The sequence below is a fragment of the Nothoprocta perdicaria genome, unplaced genomic scaffold, assembly GCF_003342845.1.
Source record: "Nothoprocta perdicaria isolate Ctin4 unplaced genomic scaffold, notPer1 scaffold_165, whole genome shotgun sequence".
Lineage (NCBI taxonomy): Eukaryota > Metazoa > Chordata > Aves > Tinamiformes > Tinamidae > Nothoprocta > Nothoprocta perdicaria.
In genome coordinates, this window is record NW_020454816.1 from 995,283 (window position 1) to 1,014,543 (window position 19,261).

Sequence of the window (19,261 nt, forward strand, 5' to 3'; positions counted from 1 at the left end):
GAGGTCTAAGTAGTGAGTTAAGAAGAAGTGCCTTGCATCACTGCTCTCTGTTTTAAACTTGGATCAGTTCAGGTAACATACCTGTTTGCCATAGGCCCTGCTATACTCTCTTGGCCATGTTTTTCACAAAATTCACCCATTTCTACTTTCATACCATAAAAATAAGTAAAGGTAGCTTTTACTTTCCAATAACGTAAAACAAAAACAACACACRCATGTGCTAAAAGGAGTCAAAATAACTTCATGGTTCTGTACAGCAGCTAGCTCCCAAACTTAATAAGTCTGCGCAATGAAGAAAATMCTATTACGACTATTTGCCAAGTGATTCACCCTCTACACAGCATAAACCAAGAATTATCTCTCAGAAACTATACAGGGACAAGTATATAAAAAAGTGATTTTTTACAAAGTTAAGRTTCATAATTGTTGCACTGCCCCGCAAAATTCAAGTAATTCTTCACTGAAGACCTTTCTCAGCGTTTTTTGTTTTTACCTATGCAATTTAATTGTTGCCATTCTTTTTGGTATAATTACTCTTCTGCATGCTCAAGATGCTTGTCTTAATTAGCACCATTTTTCACAGCTTAATAAAGAAAAGCTCATGAATATGAGTTATCAGTAAGCTGAAATATAATGCCTTCATATTAATTATTGCCTTTTATGCAACAAAGATATATGTAGAGCTTCACAACTTCCTGTTGAAACAAAATTTTATTATTTTATCAAACAAAAAGTCAGGATACCAAAACTGTGCTRCTTTCTCACTAACAGGACAGAAATTATCAAACCCTATTTTTCAGCTTTACAAGGATTTATTCATGTTATTATACACATATGATAAACTTGATCTGTCCAGGCTTTGAAGCTTCACATATTCATAACCATCCTCTGCTATGTTTGAAACACTAGCACTGCACACTGCTCAAAAAAAAGCTCAAAGATAAGATTTCAGCATACATATATCTAATCATTGTCAACAGTATTATTACTAAAGCAAAGACACTTATAACAAACATTGTGTGGAACAGAATTTAGACATGAAACGCTTGATGGTAACATTTGTAATGTCACAGAACACCAGGCGAGAGCTTGMRGTGTGAWTMTGTGTAGACARGGAAGGTGAATTCTGATGCATTTCAGAGAGMATCACAAACACTAAGTTTATTTCCTAATCAAGTAACAATCATGCATTAAGACCTCAGTTATTTTGATCACTCCTACCTTACAATATTAATGTGAAATTACATTTTTAACTCACCTTCAGACATCCATGTAAGTCTTTCTTCAGTTCGAGTTTATTCTCTTAATCTGCTTTTCTTTTTTAAAAAAGCAAACAACAGTTAGCTATTTTGGATGAGTAGAAGCTGCAGTTTTAACAAGGCTCTTCAAAATAGTCTTTTTCTGAACCAGCTTGAAGCCTGTGGCTGTCATGAAAAATGCAGATCTCTAGTTAAAGCCCCATAGAAATGCAAATCTTATTCAAATCTCCCTTAAGGAAGCTGTCAGATAGTTGAGAATCAGCCAGATTAGGCAGTGCTGCCAAGGGACAAATGCTCTGCAGTAAATCTGGAGAGTAGACAAACAAGCTATACGCAGGGTCATTTCCTTGKAGTATATATTTAATTTCTAGAGAGTATTTGGGAATTTCATCTTTCCCTCCTCTCTGCTCTTTTACTCCTTTTGGCACTCCCCTCTATTCTTCCATACAGGATCCTTGTTTTTCTTAACAAACTATATACTAGATGCTCCCTAAAAAAAAAATTAAATTTTTGTTTTCTTCYCTTCCTWAGAATGAGGGGGAAAAAAAAGAAAATTAAGAACAAAAACAAGGTTTCCTATTATAGCAGGCAAGTATATATACTATGCTTACTATTTAGAAAATAAATAAATACAGCTTTTCAGACACTGCAGGAACATAGAGACCCTCAACTTAATCATCTGCTTTGCAGAAGATTAATCAGGGAGCTCCAAGCAGCTTGGGTCAGAAGCTTATAATGTGATAAAGAGGAGTCACTGCTTGCAATTTCCAACCATGGGTGCACTAAGTCATTCAGGAATACTATGTTCAAATAAACTAATTGGTTAATAAGCCTCCCCAACCTCCAATACTCAAAATAGAATTAATCAGATGAAAAACTTCTGAGTTTTCTGTYTGGCAAAGCACCACATGTGAATATCCACAGCAAAGAGGAAAAACCTTTTCCCAAAGCACTGCATGCTCCCTCTAGTCACTTTGCAACAGAAATCCATCTCCCTGGATTTATGAGGCTTTATTACATTTTTTATCTCTCTATATTTATCCTYCTAGATTTATTATCTCCCTGTATTTATGAGAAGCTGTCTCCTCTGCCTCCATGCAGAGAACAGCTCATCACACATCACTTTGGAAGTGCTCACAATCTTTCTGACCGCTGTGAGCAATGTAAGTGCGTCCTGCTCAGAGCAAGGGTTGCCCTTACAGCAAGTATCGAGACTATTGCTTCACTTGCCCAGCTGGGACGGTCAGCAAAGAAATGAATTTGGGGGCTACTCACCTCCCTGAGAACATACTTGTGGAAACTGAGAATCGGGGGGAGAAAACAAGCATGAAAAAGAAAGTTTGCTGCTAACCTGAGCTCACAATGACAAACGGCTGGCTCCTCCGCGCCCCGTCCTGTTAAAGGGCGAGCAGGGCGACCGGCTGCGCGACCCAGCGAATACAGGAACCCAGACCCTAATCCCCCAAACGCGGGCACGCAGGAAACGGACCACGCACGCAGAACCGGCAGCTCCCTGCGCGGAAAAACCACGCGACCCATGCAGCACCGCACCTCCACAAATAATAACAAAAACACGGCTGAAACTCGCAACCRGGGAAGCAGCCGCGCGGACCGTTAACGCAGCCCAACTGGCGCGCAACGGCCGCCGCCGCCGTTTAAAACGGCCTCCGCGGCGCCGCCCAACTCTCGCGAGACSGCGCGCCGTAGTGCGCATGCGCGGCACACTGGCGCGCGACACAAAAAAAGGCGCATGCGCGCAGTAACGGCTTTTTTTTTTCCCCCCCCCCCTCTCTGCGCTTGCGCGAGGTCACGTGATGCCAGCGCGAGCTTTTTAGCGGGGCAGCTRCCGGCCCCGCGCGTCGCCTGCCGGGGCGGCTCATGGGTGGCGGTTGTGTCCGGAGAGGGGGAGAGAAGGGGAAAGGAAGGGGAGTCTCTCGCAGTAGGAGCCAGGAGTGTCCCAGGCATTCCCAGCAGCGAGGCAGCTGTGGGGAGGTGCGATGGAGCTGCCAGCTCTGTCGTTGTAGATGTTTGTTCCCACCTTGCTCGAGGAGAYGGTGTGGAGTAAGTGGTGGGAGTAGGTGTGAGGAGGCTACTGGGGGTCTGCGAGGAAGCCCCAGAGGCTGGGAGGTTTTTCCCACTTCCTCTGTGGTGGTGCGATTCCTAGTAGGACACTAGAGTACTGTAGGGGTTCTGTTTATTCCCAAGTTGTTTTCCTCATGGAGGAAAACATCCCATCCTTTGAATCTCCATGGGAGGAGATCCTATGGGAGGAGATCCCATCCCATYCTCTACCCAGCCTTGCAGAGGTAATGCAGCTATTGGATTGAATGACATATTTCCTTAGGGTGAACACACCAGTGTCCTTGGTCACCTTCCAGGCACCCAAGAGCTGTGTGCTCTGTTGTACCATCTGTAGCACAGCTCTCAACTTGCTACATTATGTTATTTCTCTTTAGGTTATTGTAGTTTCTGCTTGTCTTGGCTACCTTCACCTGGTGGCAGGTGCTCCTCGYTCCTCACTTTGTGTGTTTTTCATGCCGTTTTTTCCCCGCCTTAGTTAGCAATGAGCTCTTATTTGCAGCTTGTCAGGTAGGTTGTGTATACCTCACAAATAGGACTGGGTTAAAAAATTAGCTTTTTGGGTTTAGCTCAAATTTATCTGCTAGAAATATTGTCAAGTACTTCTTTTCCTGTAAAGCAAAGTACYTGTTTTGGTGGAAGGCTGAATTCAAGCAGCAGGTTGGAAGTGGATGCAAAGGTAACAGTCCTATTGGGAACAGTCAGGGCAAAAATAGGTAGTTGAGTTTTAAGAKAAAAAGGTGCTTGCAAAATAAGGAGCTGTTTTAAAGTTCCACAGAACATTCAGATGAAAAAAAACTTCTACATTTTTATCAGAGATTGTTGGTTGGTTTTTATCAGAAAGTGTTGGTTGGAAAGTGTTGGTTAGTTTTTCTTACTAGAAATGTGATTAAAGATCAATACAGAATGGTCTAGACAGGCAAGAAGAGTAAGTTAGTTAATACAAGGGCAGGAAACAAGAGAGTTCTCTGTGCTAATCCTGTGTCTGCTGCATTCACTRTATGCCTAACTGCTCCAAATACCCTGAGTTTAACCCCTCCCCTTGTTTTAAAACAGGGATAATGGTTACTTAATTAACAAATCCATGTAATTCTCTTTACAGTTAGTGTGATGATTACTGTATTAGCTCATGGTCATTGTCTGCCTCTTACAGTATATTTTGGCTTTATGAGGTCAAATAGTTTTTCCTTTTCRGATGGGAAAAGCTCTCAATTGTCATATTTCTAATCAAATTTGTATTTCATCATGGTACCTTGCCTGTGTGACTGTGTGCAGGCTCTTAAAATCCTTTTGTCTACATATGGCCTCAGTAGCACTGTTGTTGTATATAGATTCTAAAAGTGCATTTCTTAAACTAATTCATAAAGGTTCCCTAGGTATGTAGTTTYGTTCATTGATATTTTAGGTAGCTAAATGTAATTAAAGTGTATTGCCTCACTTAGATAAAGTATAAAGACTATCTTTTAAGTCTAGCAGGCAAACATTTCTTATAATCAATGGARTAATTAGGGAAAGGAGATGGATTCATTTTCAAGAGGAGGATTGTTGGCCCTTGTGTATATAAAGGCAAATTATATTTTAAAAAGTCTCTTAATCTTTGCTTGGTAATTGCTTAGTAAATTTTGCTGATGTTCTGACAAATGCTTTCCTGATTATAGTGCTGTAGGAAGCCAGCAAATGAGTAGCAGCAGCYTATTAAGAAGCAGCTGATTACTAGCTGCCCAACAAATGCAGGTTTTGGKACAATGAGAACTTGCTAAAGCATTAGGTTTGCTCATGTTCTTGCCTTCCAGTATTTAAGAATACTGAGTTTTACACAGTTTGAAGCCATGTTTGCTTGCTATAGCAAACTCATTGAAGCCAGGGCTTAACTCCTTTCACATTTTAAATTGCTGTATCATTAAACTGCTGGGGATTTTCCTTTGTTATGGTTTTTGAGATGAGGCATTTTCTCCTTCAAAGAAATAGAATTCACAGGTCTATGTTTTAATTGATGACTATGTATTCTGCAAGCACTAATACCTGTCTTCTAAAGAACTCAAGGAGCTCAGTAATTACAGCAACAGATTGAGAGCAAGTAGCATACTGTTTTTAATCCTCACTAAACTCTTAGTGACTGACCTCATCCAAACCACATGATCCCACTATTTCAGTCATCCTTGCTAAACAAAGAAGTGTTTTGAGTTTTTCTTATTCATCTAATCTGTTTAGCTTCTGTGGGAACCACTATGCACCTCTTTTGCCAACTAGGGCTTTAGATTACTCACCTACCCCTAAACCAGCAGTTTTGTTGCTCATCATATGATTTATTGCATGTATTTAACTGCTAACATGCTGCATTTTGGCCAGGCATCCTTCATACTCCATCCTTAYCTTATTACCTATGCCTATAGTATTGGTCTTACCTATTCCAAAAGCAGATATTGAATCTTACTAAGCCTACTGTTTTTAAGAAGTAGTACAGGTTGATTTTGAATAAAGGAACAAGGTTCAAATTACATTACAGGTTTATTTGTGTTTTAGTACAACAATAGATTAGGACAGTTATTTTGAGTTGGGATAGAGTTTATTATTGTAAAGATCATGTGCATTTTGTACAGGAATTTTAATACAGTTACTGTGCTTTTGTAATGAAATKAAGTACAAAGAGCTGTTTCAGCATCAAAACCGAGTTAGCTTTAAATTAAACCCATTTCAGACCTTTTCTAAACTATCTTCATTTTGTGTAAGAACTAGGAGAACTGTCAAAGTAGATCCGAAGGGCAAGGGAACTGGTTGTCCTGTAGCCTATGACTTGTATATTTTGCTACTATCAATATGTGATTTTTAAAACATGCTAAATCACAGATTTTTGCATTACAGGTGTTACTTGATAAGTTTCTTATCTTATTCTTTCACTATTACATTGGATTCCTTGTTGTATGTTACTTGGTTGATTTATGATCTCCCAGGTAATTTTGGAAATGTTAATTTGCTGTAATTAGGGTCTGTCATTTGGCAAAAAAAGGAAAATGAAGTGTCATAATAGTGGTGTTGGAGTGTGTAAAATTTCATGATAAAACATAAACATTTTGTAAACATTTCTGTCTTTTAAGATTTGCTATTATTGAAAGGTAGCTTTATGAAATGTTCAAGACATGTTTTCCCGAAGTATCTAAGTTAAACTATAAACATGATCCTACCGTAGGCATAAAGTATATACTATAAACTGCGAAAGGTAATGATTYGTAGTATGAAAAATTAGATTGGGTATCTAACTAGTAAAAAATTACAAGATGGGTTTTGTTTGGCTATACATCTCCCTGAAGGCTTAAACTGCAGAATACTGAATTTTTGCATCAGCACTGTATCTTCTAAAGTGAGGTTTAGGTGAGCATACTTATCCTGGGTTGTCATAGGAAAGAATAATGAGTTGAATTGCACTTGTTTGTTTCTATGCTAGACTCTCTGTTTCTGAGAGTGCTTTGAACCACTCTGACTTGGTCAAGGTAAATACTTGTGATCCTTCTAATGCTGCTCCCAAGCTCCAAACTGCTTTTTGACAAGTAAAACAGTTAAACAATTTCTGAGGTAAAACTAAGGGTTTCTTTCTTAAGCTTAAATGATATTCTTGAGGATTGAGTAGTGCTGTGGCTGGGATAGAGTGGTATAATCTGAAGTGGGACTACAAGAAACAGACAAGAAAGGATGTYTTAAAGTTCCATCAAGTTAAGAGGCTCTGATCTTTCCATACATAGAATTGCAGATTGAAAGGTTTGGGGAATTTTTTGGTATTCTGTGCACTAACCATTGKTTTCTCTTTTTAGAGAATCATTTCACTAACCATCCATTTTCTCTTTCTTGCCTAAAGGGTTAGAAGGGCATCACCAACCACTGCTGCTGAATAGCTTCACTCCTGGAATGGCAGTCTGGAATGACTCAGCCTGTTGAAGCCTTGCCAGCCAGCACCTCGAAGATGTGTTCCMACATGTTTGGGAAAGGTTTGTGTGTGCATGTACGTGTATATATCTATATATATGTAATATATAAAGACTTCTAGTGGAGGTGGTCTCCTCATTGTAAAACGCTTTATTTACTTTTGAGAACCAAGTGTAGAAATAAAAGCAATGGAGTAATATAGACCAGAGATAAGATAATTTGTAAAGTTTGTACAGAAGGGCCTAATCATTTGAATATACTATTTCCCTAGCCTGATATAATATTCTGATACTTGGATTGATAAGATTGCACACAGTGGATTTGACTTATGTTAGATATTCCTGATGTGTCTTTATATAAAAGACTAAAGCTTGTAAATTTAAGTGCAGCATGTTACAAAATACCTCAATGAATATGGCATGTGACCATGTTTGCTCCTTTATTTTTGTTGTTATAGAGTCTTTAAAATGAATCTTTTTCCGTGGACAAATTATATTGTTGAGTAGCCTGGAAGATCAGCACGTGGTGCATAAAAGTTTTTGAGCATAGGCTCACTACATCATGTAGTGTAAGCTGTGAATCAAGCTTTATAAAATCTTACTTTGACCAGACTTAGTTAAGATATCCTATTTTCCTATTTGGACTTGGGTGGATTCATCTTGATTTTAATTTAAGGTTCAAATCTGCTTCCTTAGAAAAAGAGAAATATTTTTGTAACAATTGTAGAGTCAGTAAAATACCAGGTTACATACAGTTTTTGTCCAAGTTKTTATTCTGGTAATTTATACTAGTAAATACCAGCATGAATTTATACAAATTGTCTTGAAATATTGTAGCAACAATAATCTGTAAATGTTTCCTTYAGTAAAAATGAAATGTTAGCAGTTCTCAGAAGTAAAAAACATAGATCTTTGTTGCTTCTAGGGTGTTTGCAGACTTTCATTCCCTTYTAGGGAGCTTGCAGAGTTGTTTCAAATCTTTCAGAATTAAGCAAGCAGAAGGGTTACGTTTAACAGTGCCTGGTTTTGCTGGTTTGAGACAGAATCATTAGTATATCTTAGGACATTCCTATTTAAGGCAAACTATCAGAGATGCTACTTCTTGCAGATTGATTCAGTGTGGAGGGAAGACTAGTTCTCCTTGAAAAATTCTCACTAATGAAGAGAGAATAAGGTGAAAGAGAAGCTAAAGCACAAACTGATGTGATAGAAAACAGCTGATCTAAGTTAGAATTTGCAGCGACTCACCTGAATTCTCTTSTTTTTGTTATTACAATGGCATACTTCTTGTGTAGCTAAGTCAAGAGTACTACCTACTATGCTGAGTTCAACATTATTTCTCTGCCTTTTCATTGCTTTTTTATTCTTAAGAAGTTACTAGATCCCTATAAAATCTATTTTCTGATAATGTGAAGTTGCTTGTTAAACTGTTTCATGATCTTAGTAAAATCTTCAAATGCACTAATAGCCCTCTGACAGAGGTAACTGTTACAGCCTTATTCAGATTGTTAAAATTAAGTATAGCATTTGCGTTTTTTAGTGTAATTAGAGGAGTGAAAAGCTTTTAGCATTGTGGTATGGCTTTTTTTTTGCTGTTGTGAAACTAGGTAAACATTTCATACATTTATATGTATATACATATCTGCATGGACATCTAAAATCCAAAATATAAATTAGCAGATATTTTTACRTGAGTTGCTTAAATAACTCTTTCTTCTTGACCATAGCAGTTAAAATACAGCTAGCTCTCCTGAGTTTTCTCTCTTGGCAATAAATGTCAAGTGCTTTATATTTTAAGTGTGATTGCATCAAAGGATAGCAATAGCAGTGAGACACTCATGACACAGTGAGTCTTTTTCATGCAGAATATCTGTGTAATTTTTCAGGACTTGTTTTACGTTAAGTGTGTGGTTAATTAGGCTGACCAGCTAGGATCTTGCTTTGAGTAGATGATCTTGTTTAGGTGAGTAGTAGGATTTACCAGATAGTTCTGAACTTTTCTGTTTTAGAATGCACCACTGAGTMAGTAATGTACCACTGGATGTCACTGTCTTTCTACAAGTGCAGAGCTCAATTTTTTAATACAAGTATTAAAGCAGTTGAGTATTAGAGCAGTGATTTAATGCAAAAGGATTACAGAAGAGGCAGTATGTTTAACTGTAGCTAGAGACAAAACGTTCCAGGTGGTGGAATACTGAGCTTTGCATGGTGTTTGATGTGAAGTTTCTCATATAGTCAACCTGGTTAGGAAACTAGAGTCTGTGCAGGAAACAGTGGGACAAATTCCTACAGAAAGCCGGGCTCATAACCTGGTGGTTTATTGCTTATCACTATAAAGCTAGACTGTGAGTACTTTTCTCCTTCATGTCTGTTGAAAATGTGTGCTGCATCATGAATATATTATTACATATATTCACTTTATGATGGGGGTGCTATTTCTATTGTTTCTCTACAGTTCTGTTAATATTTTAGTAGTCATTGTATGTTGGGGAATATTTAAGTAAAGTTTCTATAACAGGTTTGCGTTTTGCCTTTAGTTTCGTTCTATTCCGCCATGTGGGAAGTAGATACTACTGAAGGGAAGGAAGTGCTATATTCTGTCCTATGTCCTTTTGTGCTACTCTGAATTATAGAAATAACTTGAGTGGGTGGTTTCTTCAAGAAATTTCTGCTCAGACAGTCCACTGATGCCAGTTCTGTTGTCTTCTCCTGCTGATTTAAAAGATGTAACTTATTAATTTACTCAAAAGCAATGTCACCTAAAGTCATAKTGCAGTTGAAATGCTATAAAAATGATGTAGTCATGGAGGCATTAGGTGTGCTGTTATTTTCCAGTAGAATATATTTATGTATATATATCTGTACTTATCTCTGAGGCCAACTTGGTTTCTTCAGACTGCAGTGAGGTTCAGTGAACTTTGGACCTCAGGTGGAAGMTACTGTTTGCTCTCCCTTCTGCTTCAGCTATGCAAATGAACTAACCTGGATTATTAGAAATGATATGTAGGACTTATTAATAAGTTAAAAGGCATTAAATCAACTTAAAAKATAACTTGTATTTTCCAGTTGTTTTTTCCCTTTTCTGTATTTCCTTTAATCTTTTATTTTCTTCAGATACTCTGTATCAGTCTAACTAGCTTTTAACTTGCATTATGAATTTAGATCCCTACACTGAATTCAGAAGAGTATTTGAAAAAGATAGTTTAAATCATCTTGTGTTCATATTTTAAGGCCTGCAAGCAGGGTCCTTCACCTGTCCATTRGGGTTTGCTTAGAGAGATTTTTTTGGATGCTTTTAGGGGCTGACAGCCTCAGCTACAAAGCCCTCCTATTTGCATGATCCCCCAAATTCATGMAACTTGTTTTCACAGAATGACAGAAKAGTTGAGGTTGGAAGGGACCTCTAGAGATCATCTAGTCCAACCCCGTGTTCCAGCAGGGCCACCCCAGAGCACATGGCACAGGGTGGCATCCTGCTTTTGTTTTATGTTTTGTCTTTTCTTTGCCTTCCCGTTCAGGCCATACTCTTTTAAGCTGGCAATAGCAGGAATGTTCTCTTCCACCTGGCTGTTTATTTTCATGGAACCTGTAGGAACTTGGTTTTCCTACCAGGGAGCCAGCTGTGTTCATAGTCAGCGAGTTCAATAGCTAAGGTAAGGGCAGTGCAAAYGCTGGTGCTGTGGTTCTGCAGGCTGTTTAAGTCAATATAAATGTGGGCCGCACCTGAAGAATTCAGTTGTTGCATTTTCTGAGTCCCTAGCTGCACATTTGGTCAATAAGAGTAGTGAAAACATTTGTGCAGGTCCTCTGAGGACTGATCTAACATGAAAACTAATCCAGCCTAAAGGATAGTAATAATACAATGTCATGTTCTGTGTTCCTGTAATGACTCCTTTCTGATTAAAAAGCTGATTTCCATGATAGCAGTCGTTCTGATTCATGACTTTTAAGCTGTACCTTAACTGCTATGCCATTTAGACTTAATTAAATGACTTGAGGGAAATTAGAAGAATACAGTGTACATCTAAWGTTTATGTACCGTAGAAATTTAGCATTTTTTTCCTTTGATTTTTATGTTCTAATTGTGTTTTGAATGAATTCAGGCTGCAGCAATGGAAAGTCGAAGCTCTTCCATATGGAATCTTTACKATCTGTAAATCCAAAATGTGTGGARTAATAATTTGCCCAGGTTCTGTGKTTGTTCTTTGTGAACTGTGAGATATATATATATTTGTGCAGTGTGGCATAGTAGAAAATCACTTCATGCTGTCAAGTTAGAGCTTTTATATGAAATTAAACTAGGTCTTTTTTTACCATTTGAAGTGATTGGTGGCCACTRCTATATCTCTGCTCATCCTAGAGGAATAGAGAGCTCGGAATGGCTGTTTTCAAGGCAAAGTTGAACCTCAAAGCTTGTTCATAGACCAGACTGAGTTAAATTGCTTAAGCTGTGTTGTACCGCAGGTGTCAGAGGTCTAGGATGGGAAGCCCTTGGCCCTGAGCCATAAGTACATGGATCTCCAGAGGAACAAACAGGAATTGCAGTTGAATCCTGAATGTATGAGAACCCTRTTATTATTAATTCTTTAGCAGATATTTCTCTAGATAATCTACTTGGAACTAATTTCATGTGCAGATCTGATGTGGCTTGAYTAAATAGGGTATATTTAAATTAGTTTTATTGTAATCTACATTGATACTARGTTCTGGCAGATCAGTACAATACCTTATAACACCTCCTTTTTTCTTTTCCCTGCTTCCTCCTTCCCTTCTGGAATTAAGGGATTATTAGGTATCCCATAAAGGGTGCTTGCCATTGTCAAACCCATTGGACACAGACTGRTTAAAATACTGTACTTGCTCCATCTAGCAATTTGTTTATTATTATTATTAAGGTGGATTGTGCCCAAATGGAGATTATTGCCACAAATATTGTCAAAGCAGAATCTGAGGAAGTCTGCATTAGCTTTCCTCCAGGATATAAGATGGCAGAATCTGCTCATTTAAAGTGTAATGTTATAGCTGAGGCCTATACCCCCTGTTGTGGAAGCTGACAATTTTTTGCTTGAATTTTTTCTGCAAGTACAATCAGCCTCAGTGTGACTCATTTTGAGTACCTGACAGTGTAACTGCTGTAAGGGCACATTTATTTATTACATTCACTAAATTACTCATACTTGCACATGCTGTTGGGCTGCCTGCTTTTCTTTGAGTGCTGTTTCCTCCAGGGTGTCAAATTCTATGCTTTGCCCATTTGGGCATGAAGTTCATCWGCTTCTTCATGTTTATACAGGACTTAAAGTTGCCATGCACCTGGATAAGAAGCAAAATTACCTTGGTAGACTATGCTGAGCTAGCAGTTCGCTTGCTGTAAAATGCTCTACTGTTAGCTGCGCTCATCAGCCCAGCATAGAAATTCCTGCAAGAGAACAGCACAGTAGTAGATCAACAAGCATGTTTTTAATCCAGTCATTTATGAAAATTTTTCTTTCCCATTATGTTGCACAAAATTTATTTAAGTAAAGGCTGTTTTGGTCTATGCTGACTGAATTCATATTTCCCATCTCTGATCCTATGTGCTACAGTTGCTTTGAACRTGTTTTTGGCCTCTTCAATCGCAATAGAATGTTGACCCATGTTAGTATTTGATTGACTCATCCTACTGAGGCTTGGCGTGTTACCAGTATTTGACCTTCACTCATACTCTATCCATAGATCTCTTGTCCTTGATCTCCTAAAATACTGTCTGCCCTGTTGCTTTAAATGGAGTGAAAACCTGCCTCTCTCAACCTTAAAACAAATATTTATGTATATGCTGTTCACAGTTTAGGTGATGATCAGAATTCAAAGATGGAAAGCATTAATTTTTACAGACCTCAAGGTGAGTCTTTACTAATCAATTGTGTGAATGTAGGTCCTAACTCATATTTAGAGGTTTGCTGAGTTGTAAAATATTTTTTCTCTGAAGCCACATAAAAGCCCAGCAGTGTTTAAGTTGTACTGAAACTGTTTTTAATCTAAAATCTGTAGAAGGACAGTTCCTAAAAGTTTTTATTATATAAGAAATTAGTGGTTGCTTCTAAATGAGCTTGTGGTTCTATTGTTGTACTGCATATTTGCAAAAGAGCATTCGGTTAATACATATTTGCAAACGCATGTTCAATGGGCTACAAGCGTACTCTATCAGGTGGCAGGATTTTTTGCCAACAACAGCACTTAGGAAATTTTAAGCCTTCACTGCTAAACTTTGTTCCACACCTGGTAATAAATTGTTCTTTGACTTGACGGGGAGTGTTTAAGCTAAAGACTATTTTGTTTCAAAGGCATCCCACAAACAGTTAACATTATTAAAGAATGTGTCAAAATAAAAATGTCTTACATCCCATTGAATTGTCACTTCTGGGAGAAGATTGTGCAAGTCATAGTTAGGATTGCTAGCTGCATAATTACTGTTGTCTAATGCCTTCAGCTGAGCCTGGGGATTTTGCTCTCTTCAGATGTTAAGATATTCCCATAGCTTTTGGGAGGTGTATGGTCCTGATTGTGGACTGCACCCATCTACTTAAGCAGTTAGCTGGCAAGATAGCCAGCTTTCTGGTTTTGTTTAGGAGATTTTAAAACCTATATTTAATGGCAGAAACCCTAAATACTCCAAACACTTCATATGTTAATCTGTTCTGTCTGCCTATTTTATCTGCCTCATTGACACTCAGGTGCTGCAAGTAATTTTGGACTTAGGGGAACAGGAACACTTTGGAAGTTCTTCATACTTACCTGTCTCACGTGAAGATGAGTTCCAAGGACTTTATCCATTGTGTYAAATAACTTTGCGTTAGACATCTACTGACTTTCCCTCCCCTCTTCTTGTCATTCATTTTCTCATGGCTTGTTCTCAGCCACAGTTCTGCAAGATGAACCAGTCTCATGTGGTTTTTGAATTTAACCTTATGACTCTGCTGTGGTCCTACAACAAAGTCCTAAACTATCCTTATTGTCAAATAAGTCCTTTTAATGTTCCAAGGTTTTCTGATTCTGTTGTTTAACTGGACAAGGTAATGTAGCTTGAAGCTTAAATTCATGCACCTCACTGCAGGAGGTGATAGTGCTCTGAAGGAGTATGTGTACACATTATACTTAATGTTTGATGAAACTGAGGTTCTTAGCTTAAGTCCAATGGATTATGAGCCTTCTGGAAAATTAGGTGGACTGRAATTCTGGCATGTTTCTGCCTTTGGAAGTACTCACCTTGAATAGACTGAAGGTGTTGCTCTGCTGACTGCTGTGTTGCTTTATGTACTGAGGGACTTCTTGCATGGTCCATAGAGCATGAACATTGTAAGTTGGCTGAAGCTGGTATAGGATGTAGTTTAAGCTCTTTTTTCTTTATAATTTTTTAATAACCATCAGGAACTGTCTTGGCAGTCACTTCCTAGTTGGAGACTACAATCCCCAATCCCTTTTCCTTAGGCGAAGTTGAAATGTGGTGGGAGGAGTAGGAAGACTCATCCACTGAGTCAGTTGTTTACCACAGGTTTTATTTCATTTGAGAGCTGATGCTAAAACTATGTAGACCTTTGTAGTAATATAGCTGCTTTATTCCTGCTTTTCCTCCGGGGGGAACAGAATCAAATGCGTTTCATTTTTAGGCAGAAAACTGGCCAAAGTTGTCATAATTAACACTCCTTCCAACAGAAGATGAATTAAAATGAATTGGAGCACATTGGATTTAATCTTTTTGGCTGGCAGCTTCAAACATGCCAAGTGTTTGAAATAGTTAAATGTGGAGCACCTGCCTCTCCTCAGGAGTCCTGACGAYCCCAGCCTGCAGTACAGGCATTCAGAACCTGACCCATCTTGGCTACTAGTTAATTTGTCATTTTAGGATTTTTAGTYGGTTATATGCAGCTAATGTAGAGCCTGGAATTCACGTTGGCTCTAAGAGCTGTTTCCTCCTTCATCTTTGCTTTAGTCATCTGGTTTCTGGAGTTATAGGTGAGTGCAAAAAGTTAATGCATAAAGTGGCCATTAGTTTTGGATGGAACTTAGCTTTATTGGAAGTGTCTTCTGTCTGTCTTGAGAGGTAGAACTGTAAAGAGGAATTTCAAACCTTGTGAAGATTGTCAGTAAACTTACGTTTTKTGCTTTATTTTGTTAAGCATTGAGCTTGTAGTTGAGAATGGAGAAAAGTGTTTTTTAAATTATAATTCATAATTTAGTCCAATTCCTTTTAAATATAGAAACTTCTGTCTTTTTACATATAATGTGTCTCAAGTGGAWGCTATTTGAAATAGTCAAAAGATCTCCCTTATTTATTTGATTTGTATATGCTTTTGGAATACTCATTGAAATGATTGTGGCTTTTATACCAACCTGGAAAATACTGTGCTTGTGTATAAGTCTTACATTGGCAACCCTCTTATTAATAATTTCAATAACTTGTTATTTCTTGGTATGGTGGATGTTGAATAGCTATGATTATGGAAGGACAAGCAGATTGTTATGTAACCTATGCTGATACCTGCTTTTCAAGCTGAGACCTCAGGTGTTTGCCATTATCTTTAATGTTTAAACTGTCTTTTTGTAATTATATTGAATGATGATATGAATTTTATACAGATTATGAGATAAAATACCAAAATTGCAACATCATTTACACTGGTGCTCTACAACCAGTCTTCATGAGGACGGTTGGTAGGACATAAACATTAAAGGTGGGGACTCGGACTCCAGATTTTCAAGTACTGTATAATGGAGGAGTCACAGAGAGAACCAGGGTTTATATCCTGGTCTAGTTAATGAGTTTACTCTGTTCAGRTGATGATTTCTCGGATAGTGGCTGTTGCAGCCTTTGTTCCAGCATGGGAAGTGGATGCATTCCCAGGGAATGTGGAAATAGCCTAACATCTGAATCAACAGCTTAGGAACAGAGCACCTACAGAAAGCAGTATCCTAGAAACTAGCCCTAAATTAAGCCTTTGGTGGAATTTGATGTTTTGTTCAAAATATTACATATCTCATTTAGAAGTTTTCTCAAACAGCATTAAATGCTTCAACAAAACAATTTTAAAGAGTAGACGGAAGAAACCGTGTTAARCTTTCAGCAACTTCACTGACAGTTGTTTGTGCATGTATAGTTTTGGTTTTGTGTTTTTAAATTCTTCCAGTTGAGTTAAACTTTGACAGCATTTTGTATATGCTGTGGTGTCCTCATATTTACACTTACAGAAAGCGTAAGCGAAAACTGAAGCATATATCAAATTCGGTGTTATGTGATCCATCTTTGTGTATCAGTGCATATCTATTGCATTAAAATATCATAGTTCTCTACAGTTATATCTTCTAAGCAACTGGTCTAAAGAAAAGTAATTAACCTGCTCGGAAAGATTTCTCTTCCCTGGAATAATGTGCCTTAAGCAGAAACAGTAGCCATCTGCCAAACRAGACCTTTGGGGTTGTGTCATCTAGGTACTTCTTGACCTTAAAGCTTCCCGTTGAGCCTCAGCATGGTGTGTGCTTGATTGAGAGATGRTTGTGTGGGAGAAGGGGCAGGGGACTCCAGTGTGACCTGGACAGGGGCCACCCGTGGGCTCTTCACCGGGACCATGGGGGCCACATGTTGCTGCTGAGATGGGCCTCGTGTGAATCACCCTTGTCTGTGGCTGCTGCCATGGCCTGGGTTGCTTTCTCCCAGAAGGAGCCTAAGAAGAACCCCTTAGGTTCTTCTGTGCAGGGTGTAGAGTTGTCCTGCCTTGGAATTGAAACACAGGCTCTGTGGGAATGTCTTGTCTTTTCCTGAAAGATACAGCAAAAAATGGCATTTTGGAATTTCAGCATTTCCACCCAGTGTAAAATCAATTAGTCACTGTATTTTAATTTCTTTGCTTATTGCTAACTACCACGGAAGTCTCTATTAGTTCATACTTGATTATTTGCAGATTCTTTTGTTATATAATTACATTGCTTTGATATCATTATACTTGAATTTTCAAGGCCAAATATCCATTTGATTTTTAGGTATAGAACTGCACACTGATTTTGCYTGCCAAATGACAGCATTATTCTTAAAGCTTATTGAAGTACCTCTTAGCAAACTTGTAACTTCATCAAGTCCTAAGAACTAGGGTATGTTTATTATTTTTTTATAGTCTATGGAAAATGAATTCGTAGTCTAGTTAGGACTATTAGAATGAAGATCACTTTTCTACCTTTCACATGAGGGGGGAAAAAAAAGTGAGTAAAACAAGAAAGCAAACAAGGCACGGCTGACTGCAAAAATGTTTGCGTAGGTGTTTCAAATGTAGTAGATCTGAGAGGGAAGATGCCAGAAAAAGCACTGAGGGGCCTGGGCGAGCTGGGGCAGCAGGTTACTGCTCAAGTGGTAGTTCCAGACCTTGCTGCCATCCTCCTTTGTGCCATTTTGCAGATCAAGTTCTGCCTCGTATGAATTAAACCCGCCTGATTTCTAACACTGAGTTAGTGAGGCCCTTTCCTCGTGCGTGGCACAGYACACTGAGTTTCAAGTAGCTTGTTTCACTACATCATTAGTGCCTGTGTAAGGGAAATAGCCTTGATCTTCCCCAGCCAAAAGAAACAGGAATAAAATGCTTCATTGCTAAATATCACACATACTTCTGCTCAAATTTCTCACCATGACAGAGTGAGTACAGTGTAGGTAGTTTAACTGAGTTTGTCCAAAGAAACATCCCTGGCAGAATGCTGAGTGTGACAAGTGTCCTGCTGGGCTCCGTCAGAACACAGTGTGCAGAAAGGCTCCTCCAGAGACTGATTTAGAGAAAGTTCCAAACTTTGTAGCTATGAATTAAGGATTTATAAAGAGTGCTGCTTGCATTAAGAGTTTATAAATACTGCTGTTTCTTGGCCTCCGTTCTGGGAGGTGCCTTTGTGTCCACTGGCTGCAGAAAGACAAGTACAGTAGCTGTTTTAAGGACTGTTGTGGTTAGTCTTTGAACATAGCCTTGGATGAGTTAAAATTCCGTCTTTTGTCTTGGCCACAGTAATAAGGTCTGGCAGCCACTGAAAAAGGATTTTGCTGAATGGAACTGGTGTGATTTACAGTATGAGGTGATTCTTTTCAACATATTGCTGAAGGCTTAAGTAATGCAYGTCTGCTTTCAGATATAGCAGCTCACTATCAGTTATTCCCTGACATTCTTTCTATGCTAATTGCTAGTAGATAGTCAGATATCCCTCTGATAGTGTTTATGTATTGGGATCATGGCGTTTAACCACTCGTGTTAGGGCAACTGACTGCCAAATTCTTATTTCTTCATGAAAGAATGTATCAAAACTGCAAAAGATAATATGTGAAAATTTCAGGGCTTAATTAAGGTGGTAAGTGGTTTATTTACTATAGTGTAGGTAGGTGTGATGTTATCAAAGATAAACTGCTTGAAAGGGATTTTTTCTTTTAATAGAAAGCCAGATAAATAGGTAGCTGATAGATCACTTTGGGCAAGGCAATTTTTAAACTCTAGTATGCATTTGAAGTCTTTTTTGATGGTCTTTGTACAGAACAAGGAAGTACTGAGTACACATGGTGTAAGACTAACAGTAACAGTGTGGTACAAAAAAGACCATCTATATATACTACTTGAAAAGCAAATTGCTTTTAACATTCAGTACTTCTAGTGCGGATCTGGCAGTGATTAGYTGAGCATACTTTAAGGGTTTGCATTCTGCAAGGAGATTTTGCTTGGATATCACAACTTCCATGCTGAGTTCATCTGTAGCTCATTAGGTTTGAGCTGCATTCCTTGAATAGCTGTTCAGTTCTGAGGTCTAAATATATCCAAACGCAGTGATCAAGTCTCTTTGTTCCAGGTTCGTGTTCTGCTTTAAACTTAGTGATAAGGTTAGTGAAACTGAAAATGAAGAAGCAATTTTCCTATGCTGATATGGGATTGGACTTTGTCAGTGATATATTAAGCATAGATACAAGCAGGAGGGGCTTAGTTTGTAGAGAATTTCTGCAGTCCCAAGTAACCC

At 38.4% G+C, this 19,261-nt stretch overlaps 1 protein-coding gene across 2 annotated transcripts in view; it reads right to left on the bottom strand.

Moving 5' to 3' along the window:
• SPDL1 (spindle apparatus coiled-coil protein 1) overlaps window positions 1-2,834 on the bottom strand; it is a 17,641-nt gene extending 14,807 nt beyond the window's left edge. Inside the window, exons 1-2 of one of the 2 annotated variants that reach the window (XM_026035705.1) lie at window positions 2,611-2,831; window positions 1,259-1,316 (exon numbers count right to left, since the gene is read on the bottom strand). The gene's annotated coding sequence lies outside the window, so the exon portion shown is untranslated. Of the gene's footprint in view, window positions 1-1,258; window positions 1,317-2,610 lie in introns of both variants that reach the window. The other variant, XM_026035704.1, reaches the window with a different exon arrangement.
• Between the last annotated feature and the right edge of the window lie 16,427 nt (window positions 2,835-19,261).